The 15,127-nt window shown below is 43.0% G+C and overlaps 1 long non-coding RNA gene and 1 pseudogene across 8 annotated transcripts in view; one reads left to right on the top strand and one right to left on the bottom strand.

The window, feature by feature from the left end:
* Positions 1-15,127, bottom strand: part of LOC143668764 (uncharacterized) — a 68,594-nt gene that overhangs the window by 33,572 nt on the left and 19,895 nt on the right. The gene's annotated exons all lie outside the window — the stretch shown is intronic.
* On the top strand, positions 10,594-11,880 carry LOC143669115 (keratin, type I cytoskeletal 18 pseudogene; annotated as a pseudogene).

Below are 15,127 nucleotides of genomic sequence, written 5' to 3' on the forward strand. Positions count from 1 at the left end.
GCCACAGAGACCTGAGGGCACTAGAGAAGGTGGGTGTGTATCACCCCCCCCCAGATCGATGGTGGGTGCTCTCACCACCTTCTATGCACCCCATTGTTGGGAGCGGGATCCTCCACCCTGAATGGTACAAGAGGGCGGAGCACAAGCCTATATGGACAGATGAGATGGACAGCAGTTTAGCAGTCAGGTACTCACATTTGGGTGCCGTGCAGCCCACCCACAGCTGCATGTAGGAACAGAGTGACTCACCAGGGGCCGAGGAGGTAGGCATTGTAGTAACAAGAGAGAAATGTGCCCCTGGTTCCTGCAGGAAGGGGTGATTGGTTTGTTTGAACAATTTCCCTGGATGGCAGGGAGTGAAGCCCATTAGGTTGAGGGCTGGGTGGGGTGCAGTTGGTCCGGCTGATGGGGGAACTCACCAGGTGGGAAGACTTTTCTCCTGGGTGAGGAGCATATTAGGTGAGAGCAGGGGAGCTCACAGCCAGGCCTTCGGGGGCTTGTGAAACTCAGAGACGTCAAGGCAGCATTTTATTAAATATTTTTATTAAAATATATTCAAGTACCATATAGTCCATCCAAAGTATACAACCAGTGCTCACAATACATTACATAGTTGTGTATTCATCACCATGATCATTTTTAGAATATTGGCATCACTCCAGAAAAAGAAAAATTAAAAAGAAAAATCCCATAAAGTTTCGGTGGCTGAGAGGGGCACATTCCATACCCCTCCTTCCCATTGATTACTAGTATTATAAACTACCCAATTTTTTTCCTGCCCTTTACACCCCCCCATTTATTCATTTTTTTTGTCCTTATTTTTTACTCATCTGTCCATATCCTGGATAATGGGAGTGTCAGCCACAAGGTTTTCATAATCACAGTCACATTGCAAAAGCTATATGGTTATATAATCATCTTCAAGAATCAAGGCTACTGGAACACAGTTCAACAGTTTCAGGCACTTCCTTCCAGCCACTCCAAAACACTATAAACTAAAAAGGGGTATCTATATAATGTGTAAGAATAATCTCCATGATAACTTCTTCACTCTATCTGAAATCTCTTAGCCACTGAAACTTTTTATCTCATTTATCTCTTCCCCGTTTTGGTCAAGAAGGCTTTTCTGTGAGATACCTTTATAAACCTCACATTTACAGATATCTCCTGTGGTCCTGTTTCTCTGGACAACCGTGACTACTACACCTCTCCTCGCACATTTCCCTATACACTGCACAAAGAAATCTGGTTGCACCTTCCACAATTAGCTTGGAAATCTCTTCACTAATTATCCAAGTTCATCACTGTAGTAGTTAGATTCAGGTGTCAACTTGACCAGGTGAAGGTGCCTAGTTCTATTGCTGTAGACATGAGCCAATGGCATCTGAAGCTCATCTGTTGCTGATTACATCTGCAGTCGGCTAGGAGGCGTGCCTGCAGCAAGGAATGCTGTTTGATTTAATTGGCTGGTGCTTAAATGAGAGACTCAACATAGCACAGCCCAAGCAGCTCAGCATACCTCATCTCAGCACTTGCAGCTCAGTCCAGGCCTTTGGAGATACAGAATGGAAACACCCCAGGGAAAGTTGTTGGAACCCTGTGGCCTGGAGAGAAGGCCAGCAGAGATCACCCTGAGCCTTCCCACATAAGAAAGAACCTCGGATGAAAGTTAGCTGCCTTTCCCGTGAAGAACAAAGGAACTAGATCCCCTTTTATTGAAAGCCCATCCATCTCTGGTGTGTTGCATTCCAGCAACTAGCAAACTAGAATAGAGGGTAAATAAGGGGCGGTAGCTGGGGACATAACGCTGACAAACATACGAGGCAATGTTTGAACTCACAAGTACATAGTAAAATGTCCAGTATTCTCTAGGGTAGGAGAAAACCTACCCACTCTCTTTCTATGAGTGGGGGAAAAATTTAAAAAAAAGTAGTAAAAGGGCAGGCCACAGTGGCTCAGCAAGCAGAGTTCTTGCCTGCCATGCCGGAGACCTGGTTCGATTCCTGGTGCCTGCCCAAGCAAAAAAAAAAAAAGATACAAATTTTCTGGAGGAAATTTAGCATATGTTTAAAATGCTATGAAAACATGTTCCAAAAACCTGCAAATCCTTCACTTTCAGAAAAGGATCTTAAGGAAATAATAAAAGAACAGATATTTAGTTAGAAGGATATTTACTGCAGCATTGTTTTCCAAAACCAAATTGTCCAAAAATAGTGATTAGATATTAGCACAGAAAATTATACCATATTCATATTTTAACATAGGACAAAGTCGCTGAAATGAAAGTAATGAGATGGGAATATGTTTAAAGTATAGCAAAGAGGGAAAATAACCAAATAAAATAATTTGTGCGCTATGATCCATTTAATGATTTAACATTTTAATAGCATGTTTTAAAAACTATAAAATTAACCCATTCATTAACAAGAATTTGGAAAACAAAATTCAAAGAAAACAAAAAGTCACCCAAAATGTCACCAAGCAGAGTCATTAAGTTTATATTTTAAAGTATTTCATGTGGATGACAATCTAATGTTAACAAATAGAATAGAAACATGTTCTTTGGGAACCCAAATGTCAAATTTAATTTCTAATCCAAAAGTTCACAAAGGGAGTAAATTTTTGAAAAGTGGAATAACATACAAAAAAAGCCTAGAGATGTAAGTTAGGTAAATTTTCCAAATTCTGCATAGGAAGTGAATCTGACTGGAAAGAGGTAGGAAAAGTGAACAGAACAAGAGTCACTGTATTTAACATTTATTTGTTGAACTTTTACTTCAACTCCACAGGCTGGAGGCAGGAAGGAATTTATGATAAACCACTAAGATTACACTGTTGAAATTCAAGCGTGGAATTCTCGCCTGCATGCCTGAGACCCGGGTTTGATTTCCGGAGCCTGTCCATGCAATTAAAAAAAAAAAAGATTCAAGCTTGGGTTCCAAAGAGAGGTTGCCTGCCTGGTCTCCGTCCTTACAAAGCAGACCTCCCTGCCCCTTGGGTCACCATTGGCACCATGGGGATGATACCAGTCCCCACCCCTGGCTATAAAGATGGAAGAACATATGTGTAAGGCCCTTAGAGCCACACCGAGCTTTATATACACTCACTGCCTTTGCCAACAGCAGTGGAGCAACGGAAGCGTTATTTTTGTCCAGCAATTCCAAATTCCTCTCCATCAATGCGTATTGAATAAATGACTCCAAATGAAGCTGCACACATTACATTCTTCCCCTTCTATGTTTGGTTCAGAATTAAGAGTGGCATTAACTGGTGGCCACTATCAGAACTGCTGGAGCTGAGAAGGACGGCCGAGCTGGATGGAGCACGTGAGGCTAGTATGATATCTAAAAATCAAGAGACAGTCTCATGGTGGGTGTTCTCTCCCTGTGCTTCCTGAACTCAGAGAATCAGATTATAAGACCACCTATGCTGATAAGACAGTTACAGGCTGTTCCACGAAGACAGGTAAAGTCCGGTACTCATATTCGCAGAACCAAAATCGACTAGGAGGACAACATCCAAAGGCCTGAAAAGATGCCTAAGTAAGCCTTAGTGTATTTGTTTTTTATTGCTGCTGTAACAAATAACCCCACACTTAGTGGCTTAAACAATACACATTTATTATCTTACAGTTCTGGAGACCAGAAATTCAAAATGGGTCTTGCTGGGTTAAAATCAAGGTATTGGCAGGGCTGGGTTACTTCTAGAGGCTCCAAGAGAAAATCCAGTTCCTTGATTTTTCCAGCTTCTAGAGGCTGACGCCTTCCTCAGCTCATGGCCCCTCCTCCATGTTCAAGCTACAGATATTGTGCTGAACCCTTCTGACACTGCCACCATTCTGGTTCTGTCTTCTGTCTCCCTCTACTGCTTTTAAGGACCCTTGTGATTAATCTGCACCCAGGGAATGACAGGGCCACATGGGTGAGGAAATGGTACATACTGTAAGAGCTCAGTGGATGGTCAAGGAAGGCATCACAGGAAAGGTAGATTTATACTGGCCCCTAAAGGATAGATGCAATTTTAAAAGTTGAAGATGGAGGAGAGAGGAGTCCATGTGAGAAAGGGATAAGATCAAGGCTGGGAAATGTAAGTCACAAAGTCAGACCAGAATACAAAGGGTAGACTATTCTGGCTGAAGGAAAGGTTCACAAAATGGGGAAGACAGGTGGACTGAACCCAGAAGGAGAAGGTCTGAGGAGTTTGATCTCTATCCTTTCCAAAGCTGACTGATCTCTGAATGCTTTTGAAAATTGTAGTTGATCGATGAAGCACCATCAGGAAATAAATACTTTTCCATATAGCAACGTATTGACGAAACACCGACGGCAGGTCAAAAGATATGGAGTCTGGGTGGATTAAATTTGGCAGTCAAAAATGGCCCCATCCCCTCTGCATCCCGCGGTCCTTGCAGAGCTCACCTTTACACCCAAAGGGGACCCGCCACCAACCGCGTTTGGGTGTTGCTGTTGTCCCTTGTTCGGCTGCACTTCCAGCTCTTCAAAGGCTCAGAGGGAGAAACCCAGGACGGCTTTTTTCTTAAAACTTGCTTCTTTCACCCACAGATTCATGGAGAGCAGGCATGGCCAGAAAAGATTAATGTGTAATATAGACAGAACAACATCCTAAATTGTGTGGCAGAAAGACCAGGAAAACACCACTGCCACCATGAACACATCAGGACGAAAGTGGTGGATCGACAGGACTTCAGTATGCGTCACGCTCATGCCCAGATAATAAAGAGAAAGTCTGTGAGGCCCAGGTGGGAGCAGGTGCTTAGGGGAGGGGTCTGGAGGCACCAGGTTATGAGAAGTGGTGAAGTCCTTATATAAGCCGAAGTCTTAATTTGCTTTCTCTTCTAGGGCTAAAGGAAAAGTCTACCTTGTGACATCTCCTTGTGAAACTGCCCTAACCTTTCACTAAAGAAATTTTCTTGGACCTGTACAACTTGCTGCACTAATCCTAGAGGCAGAAAGGATAAGATGGCCTGGGAAAAGAGGGACTGTCCCACCTCACATCTTCCCAGATTCCAAGAAGCATGCCCAGGTTCAGGGTGACAACAGTGGACAAAGCCAGTTGGTGACCCAAGGCATAGCCTGGGATGGTGAAAAGGACCCATGAGGCTGAGAGAAACCCTCCCCAGAGAAACACAACAGAGAGGCAGCCCACTGAGCAGCCAAGAGCCTGCCACAGGCCAGCCTGCCTGGAATTAAATCAGCTCACTACAATTTGTGATCTGGAATACATTACTCTCTCTGTGACTCAGTTTTCTCATCTGAAAAATGGGGCTAACCAATATATTCCAGAGTAATTGGGGCAGACAATAAAAAAGTATTTGCAAAGTTCCCCTTGGGAAACTGGGGAGAAAAGGAAAAATATTAAAATTCCCCACCTGGAGAATTCCTGAGACTCTCACAAGCAGTGGGGACAACCAATTCAAAAGGTTGAGCCCTTGATCTTGAGGTTCGCCCCTATGAAACTTATTCCTACAAAGGAAAACCTAAGCCCACAAAGGAGAACCTAAGCCCACTTGTAGTTATGCCTAAGAGTCACCCCCAGAGAACCTCTTTTGTTGCTCAGATGTGGCCTCTCTCTCTCTCTCTCTCTAAGCCAACTCGGCAGGTGAACTCACTGGTGTGCCCCTCCTCCTATGCAGCACATGACTTCCAGGAGTATAAATTTCCCTGGTAACGTGGGACATGACTCCCCAGGGTATAAATCTCTCTGGCGACATGGGACCTGACTCCTGGGGATGAGCCAGGACCTGGCATCATGGGAATGAGAAAGACTTCTTGACCAAAAAGCGTGAAGAGAGAAATGAAACAAAATAAAGTTTCAGGAGCTGAGAGATTGTAGAGTCAAGAGGTTATCCTGGAGGTTATTCTTATGCATTATATAGATATCCCTTTTTAGTTTATGGTGCATTGGAGTGTCTAGTAGGAGGTACTTGAAACTATTGAACTGTGTTGGCAGTAGCCTTGATTCTTGAAGAAGATTGTATAACTATGTAGCCTTTACAATATGACTGTGTGATTGTGAAAACCTTGTGTCTGGTGCTCCTTTTATCCAGGGTGTGCGCAGATGAGTAAAATAAATAAATAAATAAGGAAAAAGAAATTGATAAATAATGGGGGGATAAGGGGTTAAAAATTGGGTAGATTAAAATACTAGTGGTCAATAAAAGTGAGGTGTAGGGGTATGGGATGTATGAATTTTTTCTTTTTATTTCTTTTTCTGGAGTGATGCAAATGTTCTAAAAATGATCATAGTGATGAATACACAGTTATTTGATCATATTTTAAGCCACTGATTGTACAACATATATGGACTGTATGTGTGTGAAGATTTCTCAATAAAAAGAAAAAGAAATGGGGTTAGGGTGGGCCACGATGGCTCAGCAGGCAGAGTTCTTGCCTGCCATCCTGGAGACCCAGGTTCAATTCTTGGTGCCTACCCATGCAAAAAGAAAATAATTACTGAAAAAGAAATGGGGCTAAACACTTGTGCCTCCCTAAGACAGCTGTGAGCATTAAACGGCACTATACGTGTAAAAGTTGAGAATGGCGGCTGCCATATGATGAGTGTCAACAAAAATCCACCCTTACAGCAGTGGTCTTCCAAGTGGGCTCAGGTCTTCCTGGCTCTCAAGCCCTGCCCCCGTGCCTTGCTGGTCAGCACCCACATCTCTGGGTCTGGGCACTTGCAGCTTCCCTGCCTCGGGTGCACGTCCCCCGATGTGTGTGTGGCTCACTCCCACACCTTCCCAGTGGCGATGTGTGCATGGCTTACTCCCACATCTTCCCAGTGGGATTCCCCGGGACATCAGGAACCTGCCATCTTCCTTCCCTTCTTTGGTTTTCTCCCATCACACAGATGACATCTGTCATACTTCCTGTTGCCTTATTTATGGGTTTTTTTTTTAATTGTCTTATCTTTTCCCATATCTCTTACCCCAAATAAGTTGTAAGGTCTGTGGGGGCAGAGATTTTTGTCATTTTATTCACTGATCTATTCCTAATTCCCATACAGTCCTGGAATACTCTTTCTCAATGTATCTATTCCCCTATTTATGTACATTGACATGTATCTGGTTTCCACTTTTTACCCTTACAAACAATGCTGCAATGAACATTTTTGTATATTTCCTTGAGCACATGTGAGTTTAACGAAAGTAGAGTTATTGGATCATTAAGTTAATCACACCTTTAATTTAGTAGATATTGCCAATCAACTCTCTAAAGTTGTACTAATTTATACTTCCACCAGCAGTTCATGAGAGTCCTATTTCACCTTTTTGACAACACGGTATTATCCAACTAGGTTTTTGCCAGTCTGACAGTATGAAATGGTATTTTGCTTTCATTTGTATTTGTCTGATTACTAGTGAGGCTGAGCATCTTTTCATATGTTTATTGATCATTCTGATTTTCTTCTTTGTGAATTACTTGTCCGTATTTTTTGCCCACATTTCTATATGCAACCATTCTTTACATATTGTGGATAGTTTTTATCAGTTATATACGTAACAACTGTCTCCTCTAGTTTTTGTTTGTTTGTTTTTGTCTGTAACTTTTTTTTTTGTTTTTGCATGGGCAGGCACCAGGAATCGAACCCTGGTCTCCGGCATGACAGGCGAGAACTCTGCCTGCTGAGCCATCCTGGCCCACGCTCTTTTAACTTTTTTATAGTGATTTTTAAGGCACAGAATTTGGCATTCCATTTCATAAAGGCAAATTTCCCACAAGGATGATTTATTAAAGGTGTTTAAACTTTTTCTTGCAAATATAGGTTTAAAAATAAATTTTGGATATGCAGGTATCTATTTATCAGCAAGATCTATAAATATCTTACAAAATAGCAATGTTCTATAGCCAGATTTTGGAAAACACTTCTTTAAGGAATAGAAAAGAACAGGTGTAGATGCAATAGAGCAGAGCACAGGACCTATTATAGAAAATTCTTTTCTTGTTCTCTTATTATTTTATGTGGGAAATTTTGCTTCTGCCATCTTGAGTTTATTCTAGTTGTTCAAAAAACCTTGACTAATTTATACAATGACTTCATTTGAAGTTCTTGTTTTATCGAAATATCCAACAAGGCTGAAATCATTCTGCTTGCTACTCTGTTAACAAGCTTAATAGAGAAAGTCTTTCTCTGAGATACTTTATTGGAACCTCTAAACGTGTAACTTCATATGCAAAAGTTTCAATGTGGCTATAATGTTCTGGTTGTTTTAAAAGGTTTAACATTCTGGAATTGAAGAAATGGGATTCAGTCAGAAATGTTCATTTCATTTTACCTACATGCCTGATGATTATCAATGGATCATGAAATGATTATATCCTAATGTGAAAAATATGAGCCCAAAGTCCATTTCCTCAGATTATCAAGGGAACACACTAGATTCCTTATTGGGGTTGACCCTTTAAAGATGTTAATAGTAAGTGGTTACTCCTTGTAACTCAACTGTGCCAGTTGGAAAATATTGTATATCCTAGAAAAGCTATGTTTCAATCCTGATTCAGTCTGTGGAGGCAGCCATCTCTTTTAATTAGGATTAAATCCTAGCTCAATACTGTAGTTTGGAAACTTTTGATTGGACTATCACCATGGAGATGTGATATGCCCAATTGTGGGTGTGGCCTTTGATTAAATGGAGATGTGACTCCACCCATTCCAGGTGGGTCTTGATTAGTTTATTGGAATCCTTTAAAAGAGGAAATATTTTGGAGAGAGTCAGAAACAACAGAAGCCTCAGAGCGGACAGAGAGCAGATTTAGACGGTTGGAGAACAGTTGCTTCAGAGAGCAGAGACGTGGATGTTTGGAGATGATTGGAGCCCAGCCAACATCACCATGAGATGTTAAGCAAGCCAGAACCTGGAGAGAGCCAAGAGAAGCCAAGAGATGAAAGCCAGCCCCAGAGGAGCAAAAAAAGGAACCCCCACAGGAACAGAGGCTGAAAGCAACAGAGCCCAAGAGCAAGGGACCAGCAGACACTAGCCACGTGCCTTCCCAGCTGACAGAGGTGCTCCAGACCCATGGGCCTTTCTTGAATTAAGATGTCTTCCCCTGAATGCATTAGTTTGGACATTTCCATAGGCTTAGTACTATAAACTTGCAACTTATTAAATTCCCCTTTTAAAAAGTTCTGAGACATTGCATTCCGGCAGCTTGCAAACTAATACAACTATGACCACCTTCCTTCTCACTCAACTGCAGTTTCAGGTGGACAACTTTGAGAATTTAAACAAAGTTTAATTTCCTCATTATCTCCCATTTCTGTTGACTTCTATTCATCTTAACACAATACTAGATTCTACGTCGCAGGAGGGAACAGTAATGTTGTCTACACATTGTTAGCTGAATAATAAATGTGGCATCTATCCATAGGAGCAAAAATATGCTATTAAAACACAAACCTCTTTAATTTCAATAGACTATTACATTTTAAATATAATTATTATTGTTGATATTATTTTAATGAAAGGAATTACTGGATATTTTCAAGTGATCAAACCAAGAAAATTAATGAGAAATTTCTAAAGACCTGAAAAGAAAAAACTAAAGATATTATCATTTTAAAGCATTCAACTTAGATGCCTATAGCTCTGCATGTGTAAAAAGGAAAAATAGTTTTAAGATAAATTAACTGATGAACAAACAGGAAGAATGGTTTGTTTCACCATAAAATACTTTTTAGTATTTTATTATCATGCCACAAACCCCTCTTTCATATAATAAAATAACATTGAGTTTCCTCTGCTGATAGATTTAGCATTAATAGATTCATTATAAAATGTAAAAAGATCCAAATTATAAAGTTATTTTTAATGTTTTATTAGAGAATTTGTGAGTTTATAAAATAATCATGCATATAATATAGGTATACCACCCCACTGTCAACACCTTGCATTGGTGTGGAACATTTGTCACAATTAATGATAGCACTTTTTTATAAATCATGGTTTTTTTTCATTTTTGTTAGAGAAATTATAGGTTTAAAGAAAAATCACACATAAAGTGCAGGATTCCCAAATGCCACCCCATTATTAACACATGCAATGGTGTGTTTCATTTGTTACAATTGGTAAAAGCACATTTTTATCATTGTACTATTAACATAGTTTATGGTTTAACTTAGAGTTCATGTATAGTGCAGTTTCACGCATTAAAATTTTTTTTATCTTATTACCATATACACAATACAGCATTTCCCATTTAATCAAATTCAGATATATTTCAGTGCTATTAATTATGTTCACATTGTCATGCAACCATCACCCCCATCCATTACCAAAACATTTCCACCGTTCCAAATGGGAGCACTACAATTTTTTTAAAAGAAAATACAAATTAAAGTAAAAAGGATACCCAAAACATCCCACCCTCCCTATTGTTTACTTATTTTTTGTCTTTTTTTCCTTACTCATCTATCCTTACACTGAATAAAGGGAGTGTCAGTCACAAGGTTTTTACAATCACAAGGACAGACCTTAAAAGCTCTAAAGTTATTCAAACATCTTCAAGAAATCACGGCAATTAGATCTATGGCCATATCCTGAGTCCCGGCCTCTCGCCTTCCTCCTCAGACAACATGAGCTTCACTACCTGCTCCACACCTTCTCCACCAACTACCAATCCCTGGGCTCCATCCAGTTGCCCAGCCACCGGATCCCTCCGGCCAGCAGCGCGGCCAGCATCTTTGCAGGTGTTGGCAGCTCGGGCTCCAAGATCTCCATGTCCTGCTCCTCTAGCTCCCAGGGCAGTTGGGGGGGAGGGGGGCGGGAGCATCGCTGGCGGGATGGCTGGGGGTTGGCGAGAATAGAAGGTATCCAGGGCGAGAAGGAGACCATGCAGGCCCTGAACAAGTACCTGGCCTCCTCCCTGGACAGGGTGAAGAGCCTGGAGACTGAGAATCAGAAAATGAAGGGCAAAATTCGGGAACACCTGGAGAAGAAGGGACCCCACCCAGGTCAGGCCACTACCTGAAGAACATCAAGGAACTGAGGGCTCAGATGTTTGAAAATTCTCTGAACAATGCCCTCATCCTTCTGCAGATTGACAATGCCTGACTGGCTGCTGATGAGTTCAGAGTCAAGTACAAGACTGAGTTGGCTGTGCACTAGTCTGTGGAGAACATCCATGGGTTCTGCAAGGTCACTGATGACACCAACATCACTCGGCTGCAGCTAGAGATGGAGAGCGAGGCTCTCAAGGACAAGCTGCTCTTCATGAAGAACCATGAGGAGAAAGTAAAGTGCCTACAAGCCCAGGTTGCCAGCTCTGGGCTGACCATGGAAGTGGATGACCCCAAGTCTCAGGACTTCAGCAAGATCACAGCAGGCATCCAGACAAAGTATGATGAGTTGGCTCAGAAGACCTGAGAGGAGCTGGATAAATCCCAGTCTCAGCAGACTGAAGAGAGCACCAGAGTGGTCACCTGTCAGTCTGCTGAAATAGGAGCTGCTGAGATGACACTCAAGGAGCTGAGATGTACTGTCTAGTCCTTGGAAATTGACCTGGATTCCATGAGAATTTGGCCAACTTGGAGAACAGCCTGCAGGAGGTGGAAGCTCACTATACCCTGCAGATGGAGCAGCTCAATGGGGTCCTGCTGCACCTGGAGTCAGAGCTGGAACAGACCCAGGCAGCAGGCCTGTGCCAGGCCCAAGAGTATGAGGCCCTGTTAAACATCAAGGTCAAGCTGGAGACTGAGATCACCACCTACCACTGCCTGCTCCAAGATAGGGAGGACTTCAGTCTCAGTGACGTCCTGGACAGCAACAACCCCATGCAAACCATTCACAAGACCACCACTCACAGGATCACGGATGGCAAAATGGTATCTGAAATCAATGACACCAAAGTTCTGAGGCATTGAGGCAACAGATGCAGGGTGCCCTCTGGGGAAAGGATGGCCAATAAAAACTTCTGTATCTTCAAAAAAAGAAAAAGAAGAAGAATCAAGGCTATTGGATTACAGTTCAATAGTTTCAGGTATTTCCCTCTAGCTTCTCCAATACATGCAAAACTGGAAAGGGATATCTATTTAATGCATAAGCATAACCTCCAGAAAGACCTCTCAACTCTATTGAAATCTCTCAGAAGTTTCACTTCTCTTTCCCCTTTTGGTCCAGAAGCTTCTTCACTCCCACATTGCCAAGGCCAGGTTCATCCCCAGGAGTAATGTCCCATATTGCCAGGGAGGTTTACATCCCTAGAAGTCATGTCCCACATAGGTGGAAAGGCAGTGTGTTCACCTACAGAATTGGCTTAGAGAGAAAGGCCACATATGAGCAACAAAAGTGGTTCTCTGTGGGTGACTTTTAGACATAATCATAAGTAGGCTTAGCCATACTATGTTTTCTAATAGTAGTTACTTTTGACATAATTGATGAAAGATTATTAAGATAGTTCTATCATCCATTATTTACATTAGATGCTTCCCCCGTAGACCATCCTATTATTACCACTTGTATTAGTATTGCATATTTGTTATAATTCATAAAAGAATATGTTTATATATATATATTTTTAATTGAGATATAGTCACACATCACACAAAACATCTCTGCTGGTTTGAAATTGTTATGTACCCCAGAAAAGCCATGTTTCTTTCCTAATCCAATCTTGGAGGGGCACATCTAATGTTTAGGGTGGAAATTTTGATTGGATTGTTTGTATGGTGATGTGACACACCCAGTTATGGGTGTGACCTTTTGATTATATACAGATGTGAATCCACCCATTCAACATTGGTCTTGATTCGTTTACTGGAATCCTTTAAAAGGAGAGACACTTTGGAGAAAACACAGTTGCTTCAGAGTCAACAGAGATGCAGACATTTGGACATATTTGGAGTGCTGACAGAAAGAGCAGGTGCCTAGATAGGGAAATTTGGAGATGCAGAGCCCAGCAGATGTCACCATATGCCTTCCCAGGAGATGCTAAGCAAGCCAAAATCCAGAGTTTTGTCCCAGAGGAGCTAAGTGAAGGCCCACAGATGCTTAGAGAGGAAACCACTGGCATCAGAAGATGGAAGCAATGGAACTTGAATCAAGGATCAGCAGATGCCAGCCACATGCCTTCCCATGTGACAGACATCAGCCTTTCTTGAGTCAAGGTATCTTTGTCTGGATCTGGATGCCTTAGTTTGGACTTTTTTTTTTTTTTGCATGGTCAGGCACCGGAAATCAAACCCGGGTCTCCAGCATGGCAGGCGAGAACTCTGCTGGCTGAGCTACTGTAGTCCGCCCACTTTGGACATTTTTATGGGCTTGGAACTGTAAACTTGTAACTTAATAAATTCCCTTTAAAAAGCAATTCCATTTCTGGTATATTGCATTCTGGCAGCACTTAATAAACTAATACACCATCCAAAGTATATAACCACTGGCTCATAAGATCATCACATAGTTGTACGTACAGTTCCATGATCAATTTTAGAACATTTTCATTACTCCAGAAGAGATGTAAGAATAAAAAGTAAGCTCTCCTCTTTGTCCCCTGGCCCGGTGTGCGGCACCCACGCCCTGCAGCAGCCGGCCCGCCCGCCCTCCTCTCCCCTCTTTGTCCGCCGGCCCGGCGCACGGCGCCCACGCCCCGCAGCAGCCGGCCCGCCCGCCCTCCTCTCCCCTCTTCCCCCTCCTGCTCCGGCGGCTCTCCAACCACCACCGTGCACTCTTCCGCCTTCACCGGCTCCTCCGCCACCGGCCTCGACAGCCTTGCCACCCTCACCTTTCCTCCTCCAGAACAGCTACTGGGGGAGTGGAGACAATACAGAGCAGCTCCCGGAGCCACGACGGAGATCAAAGGGACGGCATACCCCATCCTGGAATGGCTGACTGTCTGGGAGAACCAGCTCCGGTGAGGTCACCGAGGGGCGCGGGCTTTCCCGGGTGGGACGGCAAGCGTCCGGAGTCCCTCCCTTCCTCCTTCCCAGGCCAGCTGGCAGAATTGGGCAGGCGGTTCCCTTGGGCCGTGGCGGCTGGTGCCCCCACCACGCAAGGCCCCCCGGACCAACTGAGAGAGTTGGGTCGGAAATCCCCAGACTGCGGAGAACGGTGACCGGGGGGTCCCTTCCAAACACGTGACTCCCCAGTCCGGCTGGGAACAGTGAACTCTCCTGGGCTGAGACAGCTGGCGCCCTCCCGCCACGCTTGGTGCCCCGGGCCAACTAGGAAATTCGGTCGGACGCTCTCCCGTGCTGCGGCGCCCGGCGACCCTCCCCGCGTTCAGAACCCCGGGCCGGCTGGCACTCTTCCAAGATGCTTCGGCTGCCGAACCTCCCCTAAGGCGAGAGTTTTCCAGAGTTAAAGGACCCACAGCAACTTTCACTGGTGGAACCCGTAGACAAACGTGTGCCATGAGCGCCACCTACTGGGCAGGATAAGAAAAACAGAACCCAGAGATTGCACAGAAAAATCTTTCAACCTGTGGGGTCCAACACCCAGGGAAATCTGACTAAATGCCCAGACGCCAGCAGAAGATAATGGATCACGCTCAGAAAATTGAAAATATGGCCCAGTCAAAGGAACAAACCAATAGTTTAAATGAGATACAGGAGCTGAAACAACTAATGCTGAATATACGAACAGAAATGGAAAACCTCTTCAAAAACGAAATCGATAAATTGAGGGAGGACATGAAGAAGATATGGGCTGATCAAAAAGAAGAAATAGAAAAACTGAAAAAACAAATCACAGAGCTTATGGAAGTGAAGGATAAAGTAGAAAAGATGGAAAAAACAATGGATACCTACAATGATAGATTTAAAGAGACAGAAGATAGAATTAGTGATTCGGAGGATGGAACATCTGAATTCCAAAAAGAAACAGAAACTATCCGGAAAAGAATGGAAAAATTTGAACAGGGTATTAGGGAACTCAAGGACAATGTGAACCACACAAATATACGTGTTGTGGGTGTCCCAGAAGGAGAAGAGAAGGGAAAAGGAGGAGAAAAACTAATGGAAGAAATTATCACTGAAAATTTCCCAACTCTTATGAAAGACCTAAAATTACAGATCCAAGAAGTGCAGCGTACCCCAAAGAGAATAGACCCAAATAGGCGTTCCCCAAGACACTTACTAGTTAGAATGTCAGAGGTCAAAGAGAAAGAGAGGATCT

Source organism: Tamandua tetradactyla, chromosome 25 (genome assembly GCF_023851605.1).
Source record: "Tamandua tetradactyla isolate mTamTet1 chromosome 25, mTamTet1.pri, whole genome shotgun sequence".
Classification (NCBI taxonomy): domain Eukaryota; kingdom Metazoa; phylum Chordata; class Mammalia; order Pilosa; family Myrmecophagidae; genus Tamandua; species Tamandua tetradactyla.